Raw genomic sequence first — 27,956 nt, forward strand, 5'->3', positions numbered from 1 at the left:
CCATACGTGTTTAAGATGTGCTATGATCATATAGAACCCTCTGCATTGCTCTTCTTTTCTTTCTCCTAACAACAGGAATCTCTCACTAATCCTCCTTCATATTTCTGTACATTTTTTTCTAATCTAGGTTCTGCAGATAAGAGAAAATACACAATATTTGTCTTTTTCAGTCTGGCTTATTTTGCTGCCACCTTAAACTTGGAATAAAAATTAATCAATCTGATCAACAGAGAGAGCCTGGAACAAAAGCCCCAGACACAGTGTGCAAGCAGATTCTACTCATCACCAGCAAGAACTGACAAGAAGCAGAAATGTTCATCTTGCTGATTGCAGACCATGGACAGCCTGGAAACCAAGAGACTGGCATGAGTAACCCGAAGACATCCTCACTCCTCAAGGAGCAGGTTGGGAAGGTAGCCCCTCCCCCACCACCAAAGAAGAATCCCATCTTTGATACTGACCAAGGCCTGATTCAGCAGCAAGCTCTAACTCAGGCCTTGGAAGAAAACAATAGGGGCCATTCAACAGGTTACAGGAACCTGGTCTGCCCTGCTCACTTACACCCAGGGGAAAATTGCCCTTCCCAGGCATAGGAAGCTCTACACACACACACACACACACACACACACACACACACACACACACAGAAGTGACTTTCTTCACTGGGTATACAGAGCAGAGGCTGCCCCTCCCCACTACAGACTCAACAGCAGGAGAGGTAAAAGAAACACAATTGAAACTCAGTAAACATAAATCCTGAGAATGGCTCCACACTGGGCTTTGTAGTGTCTCAGTATCTAGCCCCTCAGGGAAAAGCTCATCACAGCAATGAGCATAATCACAGCAACTCCAAGCTTGAGGAAACAGCCCTCTCCCCCTTTAGTGATACTCAAAGCAGATCGCCCTCCCATTGAACTAGAGATGGATAACAAAGTCCTGGGTAAGACAGAGCTTTCTCCTTGCTCACACAAACTGAATGAAGAAACCAATCAAGCCACAACAAGCAAACCAGAAACTCCACCAAGAGACTGGGTTCGGACACAGGGGAGATACAAGATCATCCCCGCAAATAAATAAATTAATTAATTAAAAATTAAAATACCCTTTTTTCTATCTGATTTTTTAAAATTAAAAAAAATTGTTTTCTATTTTTTTTCACAATTTGTACTTTAGGTCTCTCTGTGTGTGTGTGTGTGTGTGTGTGTGTGTGTGTGTGTGTGTGTGTGTGTGTGTGTGTGTGTGTTTTAAACCTCTTCTAACTTTTTGGTCCTTTTTCTTTTTTGCACGTGACTCAATTGCTGTTCTACTCATCTCCATATATATACCCATCCTCAATTAAGAGACTTTATTCTTTATTGTGTATGTACTTAATTCAGAAATTGATTACTCAATTCACAACCTGTTAGGCTTAACTCCTTTAATAATAGTATTATTTCTTTATACTTATCTAATTTTTAAACATACCATTTTTAAATTTTTTCTTTATTTTTTCATTTTTCCTTTTTATCTCTCTCCTTATCTCATTCTATCCTTTTCTTCTGTCAGTATTATTTTTTATACTTACATAATTTTAAGTGTTTTCATTATTTTTAATTTACATTTTGTTTTTTTCTTTTTTTTTTATTTCTTTATAACTCTCCTCCTTTCATTGTGGTATATCCATTTCCTCTCTGAAATTACGGCTTGGTTAAATTCACTCTTTCATTTTACCTCTCCACATTCCTCTAATCTTATTTTCCCCCACAATTCTCCCTAAACCTGTTCATTTCTGGTCTGCTGAATCCCTCTTTGACATTCTTAGTTCATTAATCCATAGTTGAATTAGATTGTATTTGTCGAAATAGATTTTATCTGCAGCTATTTTGACTGTCTCAATCAATCTGTGCAATTATAGCACTCTGGTTGATGCTTGCCTTAAAATAGTGTTCTAGCATGAAATTGGTGTTACTTTCATACCAAATGGGCAGAACAAGCTGGAGAAACACAAGAAAAATGTCAAGTACAGGTATCTCAACAGCCACTCATGATAAGCTGGTGACAGAACAGTTAATGAATACTCCAGAGGAGAGTTGCCACAAATCTCTACAAACAGTACTGGTAAACATGGTTAATGAAAAGATTGAAAGCCTGCAGAGGGCTCAGTGTGAGCATGATAGGGAGCAGGGATGAAGCTAAGATTAATACAGGAAGCTAAGATTAATACAGGAACTTCGTGAGCTTAATGAATCTAACTAAAAATTAATACAGGAATCGCCTGACCATGAGGAAGCTAATCAAAGAGTAATCCAGGAATTGCCTGAGCAAGATGGGAATAGACAAAGATCAATAAAGGCATTCATGGAATCCATAAACAGTTGAAGGAATCCAGGGAGGCCACAAAGGGAATGCTGAATGGAGCCCAACAGAAGGAATGAGAGTCTAAGGAACCAAACCAATCAACCTAGGGATTTGAGAATGAACACTGAAAACCAAATAAAGGAAATAAAGAAGTACACACAAGATCTAAAACAAAGCTCCAACAAATAATTTGAAGCCATCAAAGCTGACCCATTCAAAGGAAAGGAAATAAAAAACAAAGTAGAAAGTCTTGACAGTAGGTTAGACCTTGCAGAAGATTGAATCTCGAGGATTGAAGACAGCCTAGATATTATAGAGAAAGAACATCCATCCATCCTAGACAAATCCAAGAAATATGACAGATCTATTCAACATTTAGAAGACATCATCAGAAGGCCTAATCTGAGGATAATGGATGGAGAGGAGCAACTAGAGACAGAAGTTAATGGTCTAGGAAAGTTATTTAACAGGATCCTAGCAGAGAACTTCCCAAACATGCAAAAAGATAGGCCTATTCACATACAAGAAGCTTTTAAAACTCAAATAGACCAGACCAGAACAGGACATCCCATCATCACATTATAATACTCACTGGATCAATTCAGACCAAGGAAAAGATTCTTCAAGCTATCAAGGAGAAGAGATCAATGACTTATAAAGGGAAACCAATTAGAATCACCTCTGATTTCTCAACAGAGACAATTAAAGCAAGAAAAACCTGGAATAATGTATGTCATGCCCTAAAGACAACTATCAACTATGAATATTGTACCCAGCTAAACTCTCCTTCATAACCAAAGGTCAAATAAAAACCTTCCATAGTAAAGAAAAGCTGAAACAATATATCTCCACCAAACCAGCCCTACAAAAGCTACTTAAAGATGTCCTACACATAGAAAAACCAACAAGACCACAATAAAGGCCAAGAAACCTCACCCAAACTGAGAATCCAAGAACCATAGGAAGAACCCAGTTGCCGCAGCCCCAAGAAGGTGAATAACATGGCAGGAATTCCCAAACACCTCTCAGTCCTAACTCTCAACACTAATGGACTTAACTCTCCAATTAAGCAACATAGACTGTCTAGTTGGTTTAAAAAGCAAGATCCTTCTTTCCACTGCCTTCAAGAGTCATACCTTGCCTATATATATATATATATATATATATATATATATATATATATATGTGTGTGTGTGTGTGTATATATATATTCTGAAAGTGAAAGGCTGGAATAAAATTTACCAAGCAAACAGCCCCCATAAACAGGTGGGAGTTGCAATCCTAATATCAGATAAAATAAGCTTCAAATTAAAATTAGTGAGAAGAGATAAAGAAGCTTGCTACATACTAATTAAAGGATCTCTCCTTCAGGACGATATTACAATTCTAAATTTCTATTCGCCAAACAACAGAGCACCCAATTTTATCCAAGAAACACTACTTTCCCTCAAATCTCAGATAGATCCAAAGACATTAATTGTTGGGGACTTTAACACACCACTATCCCCACTAGAGAGATCAACCCTGCAAAACCAACAGAAAAACCACAGATCTAAACAACTGCGTCGATCAACTAGATTTAACAGATATCTACTGAATATATCACCCAGCAGCATCAGAATACACATTCTTCTCAGAATACACAGAACATTTTTCAAAATAGACCACATTTTAGGTCACAAAGCAAACTAGTCCAAATTCAGTAAAATTAGAATTATGCCCTTCATCTCTCAGACCACAAGAGAATAAAATTAGAACTCAACGCCAAATGCCATCAAAGAAAGTCCTGTAACAAATCGAGCCTGAACAACACACTGTTGAACCACCAATGGGTCATGGAAGAGATTAGAAAGGAAATTCAACTAGGTTCCAGTGGCTTATGCCTGTAATCCTAGCTACTCAAGAGGCTGAGATCTGAGGATCGTGGTTCAAAGCTAGCCTGGGCAGGAAAGTCCATGAGACTCTTCTCTCTAATTGACCACCAGATAACCAGAAGTGGTGCTGTGGCTCAAGAGATAGAGCACTTGCCTTGAGCTGAAGAGCTGAGGGACAGCACCCAGGCCCAGAGTTCAAGCCTCATGACCAACCAAAAAAAAAAGAGAGAGAGAGAGAGAGAAAGGAAATTCAAATATTCATGATATTCAAATAAAAATAGACCATTTCTTTGGTGAATATTGATGAAAAACTTCTCAACAAAATTTTGGCCAATCAACTTCAACAAATCAAAAAAATCATACATGACGATCAAACAGGATTCATTTGAATTTCCTTTCAGTGATGCAAAGCTGGTTCAATATATGCAAATCAATATAATTCATCACATCAACAAGAGCAAGGATAACAACCACATGATTATCTCAAAGATGCAGAAAAAGCATTTGACAGGATCCAACACTTTTATTATGAAGGCTCTGGAAAACTAGAATCCATGGAACATTCCTCAATATAATTAAGGCAGACCTACAGACAGCATTATACTTAGTACTGAAAAGCTAAAGCCACTTCCTCTACACTCAGGAATGAGACTAGGATGCCAATATTTCCACTTCTCTTCAATTTAGTATTAGAATGCCTAGCTTCAACAATAAGACAAGATGCAAACATAAATGGATCCTCTGTTCAGATGACATGATCTTGTATTTAACGAATCTCAAAGACTCCACTCCCAAATTACTTGAGCTGATTCGAAATTTTGGCAAAGTAGCAGGGTATAAAATTAGCCCTCAAAAATGTTCACTCATATTAATCACTTTTTACTTCCAGATTACCCACGGCCTTTATTTGGCATAAAGACATAGACATAACTCTTATTATAGATAATACTGGCTATTGGCTCTAGTCCACATAATTTTGAAAATTGCATTGAAATTATCAGGTTAATTTTTGGTTGGATAAATATACCTATACTGCTTTGATAAGAACTAAAGAGAAGTATCTTGGGAACCTTCCTTTCCTGATATATAAAGAGAAAGTCATAGTAAATATTTGCAATTCTAGCCATTATGATTTAGGGTGTGAGAAAATATGATCGTGATTATTACTCTAGTAATTGACTACCATTAAAGGTATGGGCATAATGGAACTAAACAACAATAATGAAACTTTGAATTCATGATTCTTATTAGTAAAGTCAAAGATTCTGTTCCCTGGGACTGATCAGTGTTTTCTTTTCTTTTCTTTTGTCAGTTATGAGGCATGAACTCAAGGCCTGGTCCTGTCCCTGTGCCTTGGCTAGCACTCTGTCAGTTGAGCCATGGCACCACTTCGGGTTTTTGAGTAGTTAGTTGGATATAAGGGTCTCACAGGCTAGCTTCCAACCAGGATCTTCAGATCTCAGCTTCTTGATTAGAAAGGATTACAGGCGTGAGCCACTGGTGCCCATCTAATCATTGTTTTAGAAATTAATCCTTTCTTTCCCCATTTTTAATTTTTTTTTTTGTATTGGGCTTGAACTCAGAGCAAGGATGGTTTCTTTTTTTTTCTTTTGTAATCAAGGATAATGCTCTACCATTTAAGCCACAGCTTACTTCCATCTTTTCACTGGTTGATTTGCATAAGAGTATCATAGACTTTCCTGTCAGGATGACTTTGAACTGCCTCAGATCTCAGCCTGCTGCATTGCTAGAATTACAGCCTTGAGGCATAGAAATATGGACTCTGGCAAACTTCTTGGATAGGCTGGTATTGAACTACTATCTTCTGGATCTTTACTTCTTGAGTAATTAGGATTACTGGGGTTATGAACCCCTGGGACAGAGACTGATTTATTATGTGTGTATGAAATTCAAATTTTCTTTTATTTTTTTCCTTATGATGGTTATATTTGTCTTTGTGTAAAAATAATTATCAAATATAATGTTACCTAGATTTCTTCTTATGTCATTTTGAGAAATTTTTTTTAATTAAAAAGGAAAGAAAACTAAAGAAACCATTATTTTTTCAGAAAAAAAGATACAGAAATGAATTGCTAATTCACAGGCTGTATTACAAAGGGAACTGAGTCCAAACAATTAAATATAGTGTATATCACTCTTCTTGAAAATTGAGAAACAGAATATTATGTGTATCTACTGTGTACCATATGCCAACACATTTTCCTGGATTTCAAAAGTAAGTTAAATCTAATGAGAAAAGCACATGTAGTAAATGACAAAGGTGAGCTAAAACATTTGGTAGTCTTTAAACAACATATCACAGATTGTGAATACATCTGCCTTTGTAACAATGAAAGGAAATCAGGCTGAAAAACATTCGATTTTAAAACTGACTTTACCACACTGTATGCAAATATTTTGTGCAAATCAAATAGGTCCTTACTGCTCTTGTGACAACTGTTTCTTAAAAATCTGATTCTCTCTTGTAATCTGTCAGCCTTAAGATCTCATTTTCTTTACATTTATGCATGATTCTCACAGGGAGACCCATTGTATTTTTTTCTCTCAATGCATAAAAAACAAATGGTAGACAAAGTTGTGTCTTTTAGGTTTTTAGAATGTGTGCCTTAATGTAAGCGTTTTATGGATAAATTTTATATTGATGTAAGCATTACATATTTTCTATTGTTCATAAGTACATATCTAGCTTTTTATTCAAACTAAAGAGAATTCATATAATCCTTCATTATCCATGATATTTAAGCACCTCTAGGAAAGGATGATGGTGAAATAAAGAGCCTTTTAGTGAAGAAATGAACAATAAATATTCTTTCTAAGGAATTTTTTCAATATTTTAGTTATTGCTATTCCCAATATCACATTCTTGTTTAGTTAATCATTTTCCAATATAGTCTTCATGTAAGCTATCAGTGCATTGGCTCACACTAAGATTTCCTAGGGCTCTATGTTGTATACATGCAAATGTATGCATCTACAGGACATAATTTTATGTCATTTACAATAATGTAAATATTTACAAATAGTCACTTAAGTAACAAAAGAAACTTCCATAGCTATTATAAATAATACAATAATCTTTACAATAATCATGATATGAAATAGGAGAAATAAAATGTAATATCAGGTAAATGTGGAGGAGTCAATTAAGTTCCAAGCTTGTTAATGTACAAAGTGTATGACAATATCAATATTTTTATAATTGTATATATTTGAACAAAGAATATGAATACTTGTCAAATGTTAAAGCTTGTTTGCATTCGAATTTCTAAGTTATAAAAAATTAATGCTAAAAATAAGTAAGATTTAAATTTTAAACTGTATTGTGAGGGGTTATTCTAAATTAATTCATAATAGTACTAAATCAGAACATATTTAAACATTTAATAAGGGTGAAAATCCCACATGACTGAAGATTTACTCTAAGCTCAGTTAATAAGTTTTATTAATTCATTTCTAATAGCTTGAACCCAATAGATGATACTGAGAATTTAAATTTGTTAATTAGCAGTGTGACCACAGCCTATTAATAAGTCTTAATAATTTACAAAGGTAATAAGAGCTAGTAGTTTATTTTTCACTAATTGTTGATATAATTGGTCAATATTAATAAAGTATTCTAGTAGGAATTTCTGTATAATTCAATATTAATTCATTTATGTTTGTAATTCAACTTTACAATATTATAAACTTCCCTATGAAACATAAGAAAATATTGATTTAAAAAAGATACGGCTTTGTTTTTGTGGTGAGCATGGCTACATCAATAATTCTTATTTTCCCATGAGTTAAATCTTTCTCTTTATAGAAATATTTCCTTAGCTTATAATAATGATTGAGTTTTTCCATGACACAATTTTTTTTCTTCCTTTCACTCTAGGCATTCTCTCTCTGTCTGTCTGTCTCTCTCTCTCTCAGTTGCTCACTCTCTCACACACCTTCCCTTTCTTACTCTTCTGTGACTATTTAAGGATGATGTATGCGTACGTACATGTATGTGTGCATGTATGTATGTATTTTTGCTAGTACCTGGTTATGAACGCAAGCCTTTGATTGGTTGACTAGTACAACTAAGGGTAAGCTACTTAAGACTTTGTATTTGCTAAAATGTCTTACTGCCACTTGAGCTAGCTTCTAGCCTTTTATTTTTCCTGGATATTTTTGGAGATAAAAATCTTACTGAATTTTCTTCTTGGACTGGCTTTGAACTAATCCTGTAGAGTATAGTTTCCTGTGTTGCTAAGATTGCAGGTATGAGTCACTGATGATGTCTAGTTGTTCAAATTCTTATGATCTCAGATAATACACATTGGGCCTGCTTTTTAACATATGCTGATAGTAGTTGGGTTAATTTATTTGTCATCTTGGTATACTGGTATACCAGTGGAAATGTTGTTGATAGCATGTTGAAAACTGATGTTGGAAAATAATGACAGCATCTGTATAACCTTGTGGTTTTAAAAACTATTGTGCTAGTCATCTATGATAACTAAGATAAATAGCCTTGAAAGACCTAAGATAACCCTGAAAGGAGGAATGGGTGACTTTGGCTTATGGTTTCAATCCATTTTCTCTGGGGTCTATTATAACCTATTGTATAATAGCAATCACAGTCACAGAGGCCTGTTCACCTCATATGGTCAGGAAGGAAAGAGAGAGAAAAAAAAGCAAAAGCTGAAGTACTAAGTTCCCATAGTCCACTTTAGGACACATATATAGTGACTTAGTAGCTTCCTTTCACTAGACCCTACCTTATAAGGGTTCCACCGCCTCACAATAGCAACATAGTCTAGAGCCATACAAATAACACATGGCTCTTGGGAGGGTGTATCTAAAGAGATAGCTAATATAAAGTGTTAAGACTAGTCCTAAGCAGAAGTTAAACTCTGTCTTACACCTAAATTATAATTGCATTGAAGAGTATGCAGTGGATTCTATCATCTTACCCCTGATTTTGGAATTGTGTCTCTTTCTGTTCCTCCTATGTTTATCTAATTATCTGGGTAGGATTTGTTTTCTCACTTTTCCATTTTGATTTCTATTCAGGATTTCTTTAAGTATCTTCTGTATAATGGTTTAGTGCTGTTACTCATTTTAATTTTTGTTTGTCATGGAATGTTTTTACTTGCCCCTTAGCTGTGAATGAAAACTTGGCTGAATAGAATATTCTGGGTTGGCAGTTGTTTGCTTTCAATGCTTGAAATACTTTCTTCCAAGCTCTCTTTGCTTTTATGGTTTATGCTGAGAAATCTGGTGTTGTCCATACATATTTTCTCATGTAAGTAACCTGATTTATCTCACAAATATCTTTTCTCTTTATTTTCTTAACATTTCCATGAACATATATCATGAAGATGTTCTTTTTGTTGGGTAGAACAGACAACCATGTTTATTGTACCTAGATAGGCTTCTCTTTTTCAAAATTTAGTACATTTCCTATTAGTACTTTATTTTCGATATTTCTTACGATTTTGGTTGTTTGGTCTTTTCCTGAGAATGCTCAGATTTTGAGTAGTTTCATGAATTGCTTAGTCTTTGAAGTGATAATTGATAACTGTTAAATATAGAATCTGAAGTGTTCCTTGTTTATATCTTCTATGTCCAAAAATTTAAAGGAGAGGCTATCATGAAAACACGTTTTTTTTTTTAACCTGCATTACAATACTGAAACGTTCCCTTACATTTCTGGACTCTGTAATCACTTTTGGTATATGACTTTACTGCTTAATAAAGCTATCTACTAGCAGAGAGATCAAGTTTCTCTTCCTTTCCCTAAACTATTTGAATATTTTTATATCAATTTCCTACTAAACAGATTATCCCTTTGAAATTCCAGCTAAAATATCATCACATAATTAATTAATATGACAAAAGTATTTTTTTCTAAAAGTTGCTTTAGGTTTTTACCTCTGAGATTCTTTGAGACTAAATCCTTACCAACGCCCCTGGCAGGGATGAGATGGTTTAAATGGGCACTAAGACCCACAGACAAGGTTCATAGAATATTGTTCTCAGGTTAATGCCAAATATTGATAGGGTGGACAGGAACAAGTTTGTGGAGAAAGATAAAAGGTACTGATAAAGGTTTTTTTGCCAGTTGTTGAAAGATATCTTTTAAATTCTAAACTCAGTGGTATATGTAAATGTGTGTGTGTGTGTGTGAGAGAGAGAGAGAGAGAGAGAGAGAGAGAGAGAAAGAAAGAGAGGTGTGTGTGTATTAGAGGGAGAGAGAGAGAGAATTTTGCGGTGCTGGAATTGATCCCAGCAACTCACAGATGGTAGGCAATCACTTTATCATGAGCTTTTCTGTCCCCTTTGTACCTTAATTTTTGATTCCGGGGATGATACATTGCCAATTTCAGATTTTATTTTCTAGCGAGCTTTTTATCAGAATATGCAGGTCAAGAACAATGGCAAGGAATTTAAAAGCAAGAAGAAACACAAAAATTTGTTCTTTCCTGTTCATACCCACTTGATACATCCTGTCAGTGGCTACCCAGCAACAATGTGGAGTGCAACAGTAGCAGGTGGTTTTTGTCACTACCTTATTTCAGTGCTTTCCCAAGAACATCTATTGGATTTCTGTTACTATTACTTGCTTAGACCACCTGAGTCAAAAAAACCACTCTATACTTCTGGTGTCCAGCAAAATCCTGGACAAAAATGGACAGATTTTACTATTGCAAGTTTTTCTGTGTGTTTTCCTTGATATCTTCCATTCAACTACAATTATCTATTGTAGTTGACTATATAATAGACATAGATAGCCGTGCATGGTGATGTATGCCTGTAATCTCAAGCTACTGAGAAAGTAGAGAAGAGATGATCATGTTTTGAGGGTGGTAGTGGCAAAAACTTAGCAAGACCCTCATCTTGGGGAAAAACAAAGGAAGAGGCAAAAATGCTTGATATGAAATGTACTCATTACCTTACTCATGTAACTGTAACCCCTCGGTACAGTATTTTCTGAATAAAAAACTTATTAAAAAGAAAAATAACCTCCACCTGGTAGCATATGCCAATAATCCCAGGGAGGCATTGATTGATGGATAATTGACAAAAGGCAGATACCATACAAAACCAGAAATCCTTATCCTCAAAAAATAATTAAAACCAAAAAGGCTGAGTATATGACTCAGATAGTAGAGGGTCATCAAGCAAATTCCAGTACTGACCAAATATAGATTGACTAGATGTATTTATAAGACATATGTATGTTAGTCTGTTCTGAGTACACCAACAAAATACCTGACATTGGGAAGTTTCTAAACCAAAGAAATTTATTTCTTATGGAACTAGAGGCAAGGATCTCTTAGGTCAAGTATATCACAGATTCAATATCTGCTGAAAGCCTGCTTTCTTCATAGATGGAAATCTCTACCCCATAAGCCCAAATGACAGCATAGCTTTAGGAATAAACCAACTTCCTTGAAATCTTTCACAAGATTCACTCAGGAGTTGTCTATTCTCACCATCTAATCCGTAAATTACAACACTATGTAAAGCTATATCCAAGTAACTTGGAATTCCATATATTTTCTTAAGTGTGCTTATATACATTGCACTTAGTTTTTCCAATATAATGTAATGATTAATTTTCAGTCTTTGAATTAGGAGATAAACCAATAAAGAGTTGAAGTTCTTGAGTAGTTTCAATGATTTTATGAACAGAAATTACAGACACAAATTAATCTAATCATAGTACATTTGACTGAGAACAGGTTAAAGAATTAAAAGGAAGAGTTGCTTACTTGGCATATATGAAAAGGATTTGTATCTCCATTTTTTACATGAATAGAAGACACATATATTATATGTATAAAACAAATGAGTGAATTTCTTTATCCAATACTCTACAGACCCTTTGATAATTAGAAAATATTGGCTTATTATCTCTAATCATCTTTCATGACTTTCTTGTCTCAAAATAGAAAGAGAGCAAATGATGTAAAGTCTTTTGAGGTAAAAATAAAATTCCATATGGGAGGGACATAAATTGTATCTCAGATTAAAATACCATTTCTCTAAATATATTCAGAAAGAAATAGGTTGCTGGTCAGGTGATGTTCTAGTGACTACCTGGTTTTTATGCTTTCTGCTTTCTACCTTCCAAATACACACAGATAAGGCTGAGATAAATATGGATTCTTACCTGCAGATACTGATCAAACTTTAGAGTGAGTTTTAAAACATAAAATTTCAGCAACACAATGCAACCACCAATTACTTCTAACACACACACATACACACAGGACATTTTGTTGGGACCATCAAGACTTGAAAAAAATGAAGAGGAAAAAAATATTAATAGACAGTTTTCCATTCAAGAGAAAAACAAAACAAAACCAAGTCCCAATATCAAAAGTGATAAAATAGAAATATGCAGCAATTCACTGATTAATGGGCTGTGTAATGAAAGAGTTTTGACATGATCTTTTTCGATCTATACAACATGAACTATAGTCACTCAGATGTCCCACAAAAATGTTTCCATGCCATAATATCATCAGGAAAATAATGGTATCCTGTATGAGAAATCTAAACCTTTATGCATTTTATGAGAGCTATATGGCAGTTCATAGTAAACTCTATTTAAAATGAGTATTAAAATGTACCATTATGTCAAATTAAAAAATAAGATAAGTCTTATATTTGTAAACCTGTATTTATGAGCAGAAGAGAACAAAATATACAGAATGTTATCTGTATATCTGTTATCTGTATATCTGTTTGTGTAGGACTGTTTTCATTTCTGAGGTAATAGAAATAACAACAAAAAGAATGCAATCAGAAACACTTAAATATTAAGAACTTGGGTAATAAGATACTTTTTGTAAAAATAATGGAATGCTAGAGAGAAAAAAAGAATTTTCAAATCCCACCATCAATTATTGGTGTCATTTCTAATGATGTCTCTTCCCTCTCCTCTCTAATATTACATTTAGATACAAGAAACAAGACAAGTCAGAACATATTATTAGGGGTAATTTTTTTTTTTAATTTTAAACATATGCATTCTTAAATTTATATAAAAAATGTCAGTCTTTTGAAGTGGATTGTTTTTAAAGACTTAAATATTTCAGAAACAAGTACAATTTTTTTCTGAAGCACTGGATTTCAAACCTACAATTTAACACATACTAGGAAAGCATTCTAGCACTTAGCTTAGCCAAAGAAAACAAATTTTTATTGCAGAGATAGCATGTAGCTTTTAAGCAAAGGAATGGGTCAAAAATTCCTACAGCACACATTCTGAAGGTATATTATGGATGGAATTCTGTCTTTCAAATTTACATGTGCTGATTTTCAAATACTTTACAATGTGTCATTGTTTGGAAATAGGCCATGGTCAATAAATTTCGCTAAGTTCAAGTAAAGCCATTAATTAGTGTGGGACTTAGTGAAATGGAACTGGTGAAAAATGTCCACAGGGAAAATGCTGAATAAACTCAAGGAATGCCAAAGATTTCAAGCCAAACACCAAAAGTCCAGGAGAAAGATTCCTGGAATTTTTCCCTAGACTTTTGTGTTAGATATGGTCCTATCAATCCAGGTTACAGATTTCTAGCCTTTAGAATAGTAATAGAACATTTTCTGATACTCTACACACTAAATTTGTGGTATTTTTTTGGGGGGGGTCCGGTAGTGGGGCCTGAACTCTGGGTCTGGGTGCTGTCCCTCAGCTCTTCAGCTCAAGGCTAGCACTCTACCACTTGAGCCACAGTGCCACTTCTGGCTTTTTTCTTTTTGCTTATGTGGTACTGAGGAATGGAACCCAGGGCCTCATGCGTGCAAGGCAAGTGTTCTACCACTGAGCCACCTTCCCAGCCCCATTTATTACAGGGCCATGGGAAATAATATAGGATGCATCGTTGTGAGGACTGCCTACCTACTTAGGTCTAGGAGCATAATTTCCTTGTAGAAAAAGGAAATTAGTAATTTTAGCATTATAAGAATAAATTCAATATTCCACACTTTTAAAATTTGAATGTGAACAATGTAAAAATAGCTGAATAATAAAAGGTAAAGTCAGAGCATAAAGCAATATTTCATCAAAAATGATATAATATACAATAACTAGTACATGTCTAGGACAAGCATAAAAAGGTCAAAAACTATGTACATATGACCAGATAAGATGATGTTAAGCGAAATGAACCCCAAGACAAGGACACAAGTTTTTTTTTCTTGCTTGCTATTGTTTTTAATGTGCTTATAATGCACTATGTGATTCTCTTGGATTTTTTGTATGCTCTTCCCCCATGGTATAACCCCTGTTTACACTGTATCTGATTCCAGTGTCCCACATCTTGTATATATATTTTTCTAATTTGGAGAGGGGAAGGGATATAGAAAAATGCTTAAATAAGGATACAGGTTGACCCATTGTAACAATAAGATACACAAGACACTATGTTGCAAATGAACTTCACAAATTCAGGGTAGGGAGGGAAGGAGGTGTTGGGGAAGTAGGGAGGAAAGGGATGGTAGGGGAAAAACAAAGGAGGAGGTAACAATGCTCCATAGGAAATGTACTCATTACCCTACTCACTTAACTGTAACCCCTCTGTCAGTATTTTTACAATAGTTATATATGGAAAATTATATAATGTATGGATCTATTTACAGGGAAATATAGTGAATAAAGGAAATACATTATTTAATTTATTTTCTTTTTCATTATAAAGATGCTGTACAGAGGGGTTACAATTACATGAGTAAGGCAATGAGTACATTACTTGTCGATCATTGTTACCTCATTGTTGTCCCACTATCCATTCCTTCCCCCCCTCCTCCCTTCCTGCTGCCCAACCCCCTACCGCCTGAAGTTGTAAAGTTCATTTCCAATATACTCTCCTGTGGGTATCCTTGCTGCAATAGGTCATCCTGTGTCCTTGTTTTAGCTTTTTGTTATTCCCCTTTCCCTCCCCAGATTAGACACACACACACACACACACACACACACACTATCACACGATTCAGGGTACCAAAATTAAGTACAGTGACAACAGGCCCTATACCATAGGGCAAAGAATATATAAAGGAAATGACAACAACAAAAATAAAATCACATGGTATATTTAAAACAATAACAATAAAGACAGACCTCTTGTGTCCATACCTTGGTGTGCATTTCACTTAGCATCATCTTATATGGGCATTTGTACATGGCTTTTGAACTTTTCAGCTCATCTGATAAAATTATCCTATATGTATACTAATTATTGCAAATAAGGAAGCCATGGGACCTAAATTTCTTTCTTTTTAATATGTTTTTATTGTAAAAAAAATACTGTACAGAGGGGTTACAGTTCCATGAGCAAGGTAATGAGTACATCTCCTATCAAGCATTGTTACCTCCTCCTTTGTTTTTCCCCTACCCTCCCTACCCTCCGAACTCCACAACTACACTCCCTCCTTCCCCTCTGTCCCCCTCCCAGAATAAATTGTAAAGTTCTTTTTTCAACATAGTGTCTTGTACATCTCATTGTTACAATGGGTCAACCTGTATCCCTGTTTAATCATTGTGATTTTTCCCTTCCCCTCCCCAAGCTAGAGTAGTGTATACAAGATGGAGGGCATCCAAATCAAATACAGTGAAAACAGGGGTTATAACATGGAGGAGGAACATAAAAAGCAACAAAAAATCACATGGTACATTATAAATAAGTTAGGAACAATAACAAGAAAGAAAAAAACCACTTATGTCCCTATCTTGGGGTTCATTTCACTTAACATCATCTTATCTGGTCATATGTACATAGCTTTTGACCTTTATTGCTTGTCCTAGATATATACTAGTTATTGCAAATAAGGGAAACCATAGGACCTATGTTTCTTTGGGCCTGGCTTACTTCACTTAATATAATTTTTTTCCAAGTCTTTCTATTTCCTAACAAGTGGGGCAATGTCATTCTGATGGAGACATAGAATTCCATTATATGTATATGTATATATATATATGTGTGTGTGTATATATATATATATATATGTATGTATGTATATCACATTTTCTTCATACATTCATCTACTGAGGGGCATCTGGGTTGGTTCCATATCTTAAGCTATGGCAAAAAAAAGTGCTGCAATAAGTATAGTTGTGCTGGTAGTTTTAGTATGGTCTTGTTTGTGATTATTTGGGTAAATGCCCAAAAGTGGGATTGCTGGGTCATAAGGGAGTTCTAGGTGGAGTCTTTTTTCTTATGTCATGGGGCTTGAACTCTGGGCTTGGGCGCTGTCCCTCAGCTCTTCAGCTCAAGGCTGGCGCTTTACCACTTGAGCTACAGCACCACTTCTGGTTTTCTGGTGGTTTTTTGGAGATAAGAGTTTCACAGACTTTCCTTCTTGGGCTGGTTTTGACCCGCGATCCTCAGATCTTAGTCTCCTGAGTAGTTAGGATTACAGGCATGAGCCACCCACCGGCACCGAGCTTATGTGTAGTCTTTTGAGGAACCTCCATGCTATTTTCAAAATGGTTGAACAAGTTTACACTCCTACCAACAATGCAATAGTGTTCCATTCTGGCTACATCTCCTCAGCATCTGTTGTTTATAATTTCTTGATTATAGCCATTTTCCTTGGAAGCAATCCAAAAATTCAAACGGAACAATAAAAGACCCTGAATAGCAAAAACGATCCTTAACAGGAAGAATAGTGCTGGAGGAATATCAATACCAAATTTCAAAGTCTACTACAAAGCCATAGTAATCAAAACAGCTTGGTACTGGCACAAGAACAGACCTCAGGATCAATGGAATAGAATTGAAAACCCAGAAATGAACCCACAGACCTTTAGCCACCTAATTTTTGATAAGGGAGCTAAAAAAAAATAGAAGGGAAGAAAGACAGCCTCTTCAGTAAATGGTGCTGGCAAAATTGGTTAAATACATGTAGAAAACTAAATTAGATCCTTATATATCACCCTGCATCAGAATCAACTCCAAATGGATCAAAGACCTCAAAGTCAAAGCAGATAACCTGAAAACATTACAGGATGGAATAGGAGAAACCCTAGGTCTCCTAGGTAAAGGGTGAAAATTTCTCAATAGAGGCCAAGAATCACTACAAATCAAAGGTTGAACAAATGGGATTTGTATGAAGTTGCAGAGCTTCTGCATGGCAAAAGACATAGCTAGCAAGATCAATAGAAAGCCCACGGATTGGGAGAAGATCTTCACTAGCCATACAAAGGATAAGGGTCTAATAACTAAAATATACCTGGAACTCAAAAAGTTAAATCCCCCAACAACAAATCCTCAAATAACTGCCCGATAAACAAGGAGTCTAAAGACTTAAAGACAAACTTCTCTGAAGAGGAAATAAGAATGGCCAATAGATATGTGAGGAAATGCTCAACTTCTCTAGCCATAAGAAAATGCAAATCAAAACATTGAGCTTCCACCTCACCCCAACTAGAATGGGACCTAAATTTCTTTGGGACTAGGTTACTTCATTTAATATGACTTTTTCCAGGTCTTTTCATTTCCTTACAAATGGGGTGATAACGCTCTTTCTGATAGCATAGAATTCCATTGTGTGTGTGTGTATATATATATATATATATATATATATATATATATATACACACACACACACACACACACAAACACACACACATATATCACATTTTCTTGATCCACTCATCTACTGAGGGGCATTTTGGTTGGTTCCATATCTTAGCTTCAATAAACATAGTTGTGCTCATAGCTTTAGTATGGCCTTGTTTGTTTTCATTCGGGTAAATGCCCAAAAGTGGGATTGCTGGGTCATTGGCGAGATCTATATGTAGTCTTTTAAGGAACCTCCATACTAAAGGAAATACAATATTTAATATTTGCAATCCACTTACCTTATTAACTAACAAGTTTATTTTTAGCCTTCAATGTGTAATGAAAAAAGAGAATAAAATAAAAATACAACTAAATGAAATGTTATTTTATTGCAAATCTAGCCACATATCTGAACTCAAAATGAAGGGTTATTTTAAATGTATGATTATTTTAAAATTATGTTTCTCAATATATACTAAAAAGAATATTGAGGACTTTAATTTATTTTTGAACTATATACAAGTTTTTTTAATTCTTTACTGATATGACATGTGATACTTTTTAGAAAAATAAGTCAACCACTGCATGAAAATATTAGAAAAGATCTACCAAAGGTCTACAGAAAATGCACCTTATAAAACAAGACTAATGTGCTGCCCCATGTACTGGTGTGTGTTACAATTTTAAGAGTAGGTGATGTCTTTAATTTGTTCTTGCATTGAAAATGCTAAAGGCCCACTTAGGGATTTAAATCCATGTGTCAATTATTGCCATCACTTAGAACATAGTTATGAAAATCATTTATACATTTTATTACTGAACATTAATATTAATAGAATATATTGCTACACAAATCATAACTTTTGTTTTAATATAGGAAGTTTTCCCTAGGGCAAAATAGTATTTTGAAAAAGAATAAAAAGTATATTACTCACACATATTGGATTAAATCATCTTGGCTTCAGAAATGTTAAATTTGCAAAAAAAATTATTGTACATATTAGAGTTAATTATGCACATATTAGAGTTAATTAATTTCTGCAAAAGAAAACTGTGATGGGTCATCCTGTGTCCTTGTTTCAGCATTTTGTTATTCCCCTTCTCCTCTCCAAATTATATATATATATAATATATACATCTATATTATATATACGTATATATGTATACATGAGGCAGGGTACCAAAATCAAGTACAGTGACAACAGGGGATACACCATAGTGGGAAGAACATACAAAGGAAACAAAAAAAATCACATAGTACATTAAAAACAACAACAACAAAGACCGACCTCTTGTGTCCATATCTTGGGGTTCATTTCACTTAGCATCCACAAGACAGTATGTTGGAAATGAACTTTACAATTTCAGGGTGGAGAGGAATGGGGGAGGTGTGGGAAGGAAGCAACAGTGGAAGAGCAACAAGGGAGGGAGTAACAATGATCAACGAGGAATGTACTCACTGCCTTACTCATGTGACTGTAACCCTCTGTACAACATCTTTACAATAAAATAAAAATAAAGAAATGAAAACTGTAAGCTTTTTTTCATAGAGTTTTTTGTATTGCAGATTTATTTTTAAAAATGCAGTAAATCGGGGGAGGGAGGAGTTGGGGGTGGGGAGGGAAGGGATGGTAGGGAAAAACAAAGGAGGGGATAACAATGCTTGATGGGAAATGTACTCATTACCTTACTCATAACTGTAACCCCTCTGTACAGTATCTTTAAATAAAAATAAAAATATACATTAAAAAATAAAGAATAACTTGAAAAAAGTTCTCCAAAACAAGTTGTTAAATTTCCTGGATCTCTTTACCAACATGTAGGTTGGGCTTACTTATTATCTTTTTTCCAGTCCCAGCTTCAGTCTGAAGAAATGACACAATACAGAAACACAAGGGAAGCAGCCCCAATTGATTTAAAGGAATGACTGAGGTACTAATTTCTTTTCTTATTCTGTGGCTTCAGATTGAAGCCATGGCCTTGATCATGCCTTGGAAACACTCTAGCACTGAATTAGATGCTCACTGTACTCATTTTCATAAGGAAATTGAGTAATGGCCCATGTACTTTATTGACTATTCTGAATCATGTTCATTATAGAAGGTGTCATATCTATAATTCCACTTTATTTCTCCCAGGCTTTGACATCTTGTCATGACAGATGCAAGAAACCCAAAGCCACACCAAAATGCTCAGATTTAAGTCAATAGTATTGTAAGTTCTGTTCTGATCTCTTTATCAATTTCTAATCACATATTTTTGCATCATTTGAGGAAGAAGAGATTAAAAATATTACTTTTCAAATACAGTGAAAACGGGTTGGGGAGAGTGTAGTTGAGGAGGTGGGAGGGACAGGATGGTAGGGTAAAAACAAAGGAGGAGGCAACAATGCTGAATGAGAAATGTACTCATTACCTTTAAATATAACCCCTCTGTACAGTATTTTCACAATAAAAACTTTAATTAAAAATATTACTTCTGGGTGTTGTGGAACTTGCCTTTATCCTAACACCCATGGTGCTGATGCACTAAGATTGTTAAGCTAAAATCAGCCTGAGTTGCATATCATAACAGTGTCTCAAATAAAAAAAAATATGTATATATGTTTGTGTGTATATACAATTGACTATTATCTATCTAGATATCACACACACACACACACACACACACACACACACACACACACTTCTTTTCTAACCAGTTATCATGTATTCTAGGTTTGCCTTTTCTGAAGTATCTTATATTTGGAAACATGCAATATATACAATTTTCAAATTATGTTCTATCATCAGTATGACCCATTTAAGAAGTTTCATGGAATGATATCACATACATTTTTTACTATGGACAGTCTTCCATTATATGCCTATCGTATCTCACTTTAATTATCCATTACCCTCCTGAAGAACATCTTGGTTGTTTTCAAGTTTTCTTGACTATGAAAATTATACATAAAGCTGCCTTAAGCATCAAAGTGCAGGTTGATGATGGTAATACACTTTTCAGCATCTTTGGGAAAATGCCATAGAATGTAATTGCTGTACCGTGTATATTTATTCTTACAAAAGCTTCCAAATTGTTTTCCAAAGTGGATATGGCAATTTGCTTCCCATAAGCAAATAATGAATGTTTCTTCTGCTAAAAATGCTCACCAGCTTTGGAAGTTGTCAAGGTTTGCATTTTAGCCATTCCAAGAAGTACATAGTGGTGTTGGTGTCTCATTTTTGTGTTAATGTGTATTTCTGATGACATTAAACATGGAGAATGTTATTCTATACATATTCACTATGTGTGTATCTTCTTTACTGAGGAATATTTGTTAATAAAGAACTATAATTGAATTTACTTAGTTTAATCCCAAAAGCCATTTGTTATAGTTTATTAGTTTATAGAATTTCTAGAATACATAAGCCACTGATGTTGCTGAACTGCCAGTGTGTGTGATCTCACTTCATCCCATGAAAATCAAAACTACGACTCTGTATCCAAGACAGCTGATTCTTCTGGACTGGACTACCACAATCAAATCTCCAACTACTGCATGGAAGTAATATATTGCAAAAAAATGGGTTTTCAACTTTTCTGCTGAGCTGGAAGTTTTACTAGATATCTATGAATAATAATGTTGAGATCATATGCCTGCCTGATAATCTGGATGCAAAGGGAACACAAGAGTGAATGCCACTTTTTACCTTGAGTCATAAGGACACACTACAGCAACACTTTCACAGATAGCAATAAATATCTTATGCTATTTTTAGATAATACAATTTAATGACCCATATTTCCCCTGATTGATAATGCCAGTTTTAACACCATTGAACACACACCAACTTAGTGAGTCTATGTGTTCAATAAAGTAATTCATTTTTATGTAAGGATTTGTGATTTGTACTTTCATTTACTTGTGTTCAGCTGCTGTCTAAAAATATGCTATGTAAATTTTTAGAAATAAATAACTCATAAATGTAAATATGTATGCTATTTGTATATCGTGATGAAACTTTACTCCATCCAGTTCTTTTCTACCAAAGGCATGACACATTCCTTTACATAGTGCATCAGTATTTTATCCACCATCCATCCATTGGTCACTTAATTGATTTCTCAGTTCTCTTTTGCCTAATAATAGCACCACAGTGCAACAGAAGTGATGTAAAGGAAGCTCCTGGGTATGAAACCCTGGGGAAAAGAATAGCTCTGGCACTAGATGGCCATACTTCAGGCAAAGCAGGAAAACATCTTGGTGTTATATATGGGTTGTCTATTGCATTGGAGCCATTGACTATAAGTCTTAGAACTTGTCTCCTGCAGGAAATGAGGATTACTGCATGTCCCAGAATGGGACATTGTAGAACATTCTTTAGCAAGTTGGCTGATTTTGGAGGATCTAAAGCTAACGCGTGTCATTATTTTGTTAAGTTTAAACAAATATTAGCAATTCCACTACAATAAATGTGATTTTAAAAGGAACAGAATACTATTATTTTAACATCTTTACTATTATTTTATAATCCTAAATATTATTCCCAGAATGTCATATCATTTTGTTACATTTATAAAAACATATTATTCCTTGTTTTCCATAGTCAGTGAATATATTTAAGTAGCTACAGAAGTGGCTTGTATGTTCAATACCTATTTAACACTTCATTTTTAGCTTCATCAATTTTTATTGATTTTTATAAAGGTGACCTATTATGAAATCTTTCTAATAAATCAAATTGTACAAGACAGCCTTAGGATCAGGACTGGAAATTTAATATTTTGGTATTTAGGCTTGAGACATTTATTAAAGGCCTCTGGAAATAAAATATTTGAGACTCCTTGTATCCTTTGCATAGGGTTAGATTTATAGGACATCATGGAGAATTTTTCTTCATCTTTCATCACTCAGACTTGTCACTGGATTCTGATATTTGTCATTCAGTAGAATTAAGAGACTCTCTGACACATCAAATAACTTTTTCCAAGAGAATACAGTTGATAATATACTATAGAAATGAATAATCATTTATTAATGACTTTAAATGAATGTTTTTAAACCTTAACTTATTTAAATGTAAGGAATTAAGATAAAATAGTAATAAAATAACTCTCATTTTCTAAACAAGCACTGCTAAGTCATGGATTTTTTTTTGGGGGGGGGGTCCGGTTGTGGGGCCTGAACTCTGGGCCTGGGCACTGTCCCTCAGCTCTTCAGCTCAAGGCTAGCTCTCTACCACTTGAGCCACAGTGTCACTTCTGGATTTTTTCTATTTTGCTTATGTGGTGCTGAGGAAAGGAACCCAAGGTCTCATGCATGCAACACAAGCGCTCTACCACTGAGCCACCTTCCTAGCCCTCATGGTTGTTTTTAAATAGATTAAAGTACCAAATTATTGATACTCATACTTTCAATATACCTAAACATTCAAAAGCCATACTAATGGCAACTATGTGAACAATTAAGCCAAGTCATGATAATTAAGCACAGTCAATATGTTGCAATAAACTGTCTGGAAAAGGCCATCATTGGTTTTCTGGGGGTTCAGATAGCCAATGAAAAGGAATATTTTGTCATCTGTTGACAATTAATATAAAAGATCCTATTTAACTTCTTAGTATTTTCATGGGTTCATGCCAACCTTCTGTTCACTTGTCATATTTAATAGTGATATAGAAATTAAAAAAATACATATTTTGCCTCATTCAACATACCACAAGTTCATGGTATGTATTAGCAACTTAATAAAATTTTAGTCAAATTTCTGCCAACTCAATGCTTATATGTGATATTTCAGTTCATTTCTCTTTAAATGTACAACAAAGTTTATAGATGTGACCATATTTCTCTGTATTTGTCAAGTTCCTTTAGTGAACCAGGATACACTCATAAAAATATAGAAAGTTTATTTTTTCTAGGTATATAAAAATACTTAACTAGTGAAAGAGGATATCTTCTGAAACAGTTTTATAAATTAAAGCTATAAATCACAAGGGCATCTGAAAATAAATGTCATATTTTTAATAAGGAAATACTGTAGTATGAAGAAAATAACCCAACAAGCTGGACTACTGACAATATCTTTTGTATATTAATTTCTTCATTAATGATCTTTAAATACAGTAATTTCAGAAACAAAGTGTACAAGTCTAACATTAATGATTAAAATTTTGCATCTCTGTTTTGTTTCTGGAGATAAGTTTCATTTTATTTTCCTAGTATACTGCTTCATTTGAATGCATTGTACTCTGTCTATCTTGTCACTTGAAGTAGTCATTTTCTTATTTCTGCTGTTTCTGGAAATCATTTTTCATAAGAACTCAGAGTATATGTTTCATAGACATATTCATGGTAAGGCTTAACAAGCCTGTCACTTAGCTAAGAGTCAGTGATTCTGTTGATTTGAAACTAGCAAGAAGTTCCAGAGTGGTGAAAGCAGTCATCAGCTGTCTTACTTGATTGTCATTTTATTTCTCTCTGTCACTGAGTTAAGAACCTTTTTGCAGAATTCTTTACCCTATTACTCAATTCCTTATTTCCTAGCCTCTCTTTCTGGTGCCTGAATAGCAGAGAGCCTGGTGTTGGAAATGCAAGCATTGTTCGTAAATATTCTGCTGAACCGTGGCAGGTAGGGTGTTTTGAAGGAGCGTGTGTTCTAATAAATCACGGCATCTACCAATGACAGTTTCAAATGAACACGTTTATTGGGCCAGACAAGTACATCACTAAGAGTGTTATTTACCTCAGGTGCTGACACATAGTGCCAGATGTTGGATTTAAACTCTGACTCAGTGATTGGGGCTGAAAACTGCATTCGCATTTTAAAAAGCATCTGTTATAGACACTGATGTGAGTAAGACATGAACCACAAAGCTTAATGTAAACTATACCAAAGGAGAGTTTAAAGTGATTATCTTAGCAAATTCAGAAAGCATGAAGGCTAAAAGGTAAAATCAAAAAATAAAACATGTTCCCATTGAAGGAAATTTTTGGAATCTCTTTTCCAAGCAATTTTTTACATAGATATAGGTAATATATGTGAATAACTTCCAATTATATTGTTTTGTAACATTTTACACATCTTTCATTTTCACACCTACAAATATGTATTCTGGACCCAACAAAATAAATATACAAATAAGTACACCATTCAAGAATTCTGCACTGCTGCTCAGGATACTTTGCAAAATGGTAAAATACAAATTATCCAAAGTTGTATGTGTAGTTCTACATATATTAAGACCTAATATCTGATACTATTTTTCCATCATTTGCTAGAAATAGATTTAGTATTAAGAGTATTGCACTAGTGTTTGAGAAACCATGCAATATTAAATGATAACTTGGCTTGGCAAGTTTTCTTAATTTTTAATATAATGTTTTAATTTGTTTTATTTGATTTTATTTGATAGCTGTTATTGTTATTAGTAGTAATATAATGCAATTTTCCATTTTGACAGAATATATCTTCAGGGTAGTATAACATAAGTTCTTAACAATTGATTAGCTTCATTTATTCATTTTGGCTATCTACTTGTGCTCCAAGAGCATCCATTCTTGCCAGTGTCACATTACTACAGTAAAATACCTAGCAAGTTACTCACCAAGTACAGAAGTTAATGTTGATTTATGAATTTTGAAATTCAACTAAACATTAGGCAATATATGCTTTTGGAAATATGTAAGTGCAAACACTCATATCTTAACCCAGGAAACAGTGAGAGACCAGTTCTAATGTTTTGCCAACAGTACACCAAAGACCTAAAAACCACTCATGAGGCCCCTATTTTCTAAGGTCCACAGAAGTTACCAAAAACGTTTTCTGGGATACCAACCTTTTATATATCTTTTTAATTAATTTACTTCATTGTTACTAAAAAGGTGATGTTCACAGGGATTACAATTATTTGAGTCAGGTAATGGGCACATTTCCTTCTGTTCCCTCATTCTCTCCCAGTCCCTCCCTCCCATCTCCTCCCAGGAGTTATGTAGTTTACTTTCATCAGTGTGCATGCTCTTTCTTTGAACCTAAACATGTGAATAACTCAAGCTTCTGACTCAACCTTGCTCATTCCATTTATAAAAAAAAAAAAAAAACACACCATATATTTTGATGGAGATACCCCACAAATTACTTTCATATTTTCATTAAAAGTTACACCTTGCACCTTTATTTCAAGAATAGAGTTTTGAACATCTATAATTCATTTTTTGGTTTAATTTTATTTATTTGTACTTTTGACTTTAATCAATTCATATGTGCTCAGCAACCATTCCATAGTTATTTGTAGGAGCATATAATATAGAAAATGTATGTTCTGACTCAGAAGATACTTAATTTTTTTTCTTACTTTTGTATTAAAAATCTGTATTTTTGATAGGCTGGAAAGACTTTCCCAAGCAGTCGTTTAAATATCTCTAGCTCTTCTCACCCCTAATTCTCTAGTCTTTGCCTGAACACTACATTTACTTGACTCAAGCCATAAAAGAAGGATGCCATGGGCTTTCCTGGAGTAGGACTTGAAATGCATGGGAAGGCTTGAGATTGGGACACATGTGGCTGAGAGAAGCTGTTCATATACTCTGCTCTCTTTCTTTTTTTATTAATAAAATTCTTATTGTGAAAATACTGTACAGAGGGGTTACAATTACATGAGCAAGGTAATGAGTACATTTCCTATCAAGCATTGTTGCAATTACATGAGCAATGTAATGAGTACATTTCCTATCAAGCATTGTTGCAATTACATGAGCAAGGTAAGGAGTACATTTCCTATCAAGCATTGTTGCCTCTTTTGTTTCCCCTTACCATTCCTGCCCTCCCATTCCCCCTCCCCGCCTCCTCTCCCTGTTGTCTTTCTACAAAGGAGAAACAGGTTGGGGTAGACAAATTGTCTTCCACTACAGCCTACTATTTTGGTAATTAAAGGTCCTTTATAAAACAGCAGCAGCAACTACAAAAGGCTGAGGCCCTGAAAACTTTCTACTGACTATAGTAATGGTTCTGTCTCACTACTCCTGTTGAACTCAAATTGACTAAGTAATGCATGCTAAATCTGTGGTCTCAGTTTGCAGTTACTGAATCCCGCCCCCTTTCTAATGCAGTTTTAATTCCTTACATCTGCCATGACTGTGGAACCTAAGAAACTCTGGAGAAAACACTGTCTCTGATCTTCCCCAACTGAATTTGTCAACCCTTCAGGCTGTTTGCTCCCTGTAGAACCAACATGGTCTATCATGTTGAAGTCTTAAGAAAAAAACCAAAACCAAAAAACTAATGGTTTCTTTTCACTCATTGATGATGTTTTGTGATTGTTTTCATCTCAATTTGAATGCACATATTTGGAATCAAAAGGATTCTTTTGGGACTCAGAGAGATAAAGACATTTTTTTAGTTTAAATTTGTGACTCTTTCCTTGATTATTAGTAGCATCCAATGTCATTATCTTCTAAATCATTTCTATGTGTCCATAGAAGGCTAAAATTTTTTCATACACTTTATCTCTTGGTCTCTTAATGGAGGTTAACTTAGGCTATATATGATATTAATTTAAAGTGGGCAGAGGTCCTCTATTAATTTGATCTTTATCACACAATAAGTTTAATCCTTTCTGAGTTCTCTTTAAGAATGATTTCTAACAGTTATTAAAAAAATGACTTATTTCACTTGTAAAAATCTAGGGATGTATTTTATGTATTTCTTCTGGCAGAAAACTAACCATTTCCTTTATCAGCGATCTTTCCCGCAGTATGTTTTGTCGAAAAGCTGCAGATTAAAAAATAACACAATCAGGCTACTACAATAATGTACTTATGCAATTCCTAAACCACAAGGTTTAAATAGGACAGTCCAGAATTCGTTATGTTGAAAAACGAACTTTATTTACAACTTTGGCGGAACTGGGGTGGGGGGGGTTAAGGAGGAAAGTGGGGTGGGCAGGTGGGGGAGATGGGAAGGGATGGGAAGGGGAAACAAAGAAGGAGGCAACAATGCTTGATAAGAAATGTACTCATCTTGCCCATGTAATTGTAACCGCTCTGTACGGTATTTTCACAATTAAAAAAAAAAAAAAATAGAATTCGAAGCCAAGCCAGGCACCGGTAGCTCATGCCTGTAATTCTAGCTACTCTGGAAGCTGAGATCTGAGGATCACAGTTCAAAGCCAGCCTGAGCAAGAAAGTCTGTGACAC

General features: G+C 34.6%; 1 pseudogene; it reads left to right on the top strand.

Moving 5' to 3' along the window:
- Positions 1 to 311: 311 nt before the first annotated feature.
- The window catches only part of LOC138831881 (S-phase kinase-associated protein 1 pseudogene), a 65,544-nt pseudogene continuing 37,899 nt past the window's right edge, over positions 312 to 27,956 (top strand).

This window comes from Dipodomys merriami, unplaced genomic scaffold, assembly GCF_024711535.1.
Source record: "Dipodomys merriami isolate MVZ:Mamm:240054 unplaced genomic scaffold, mDipMer1.0.p SCAF_2, whole genome shotgun sequence".
NCBI classification, from domain to species: Eukaryota; Metazoa; Chordata; class Mammalia; order Rodentia; family Heteromyidae; genus Dipodomys; species Dipodomys merriami.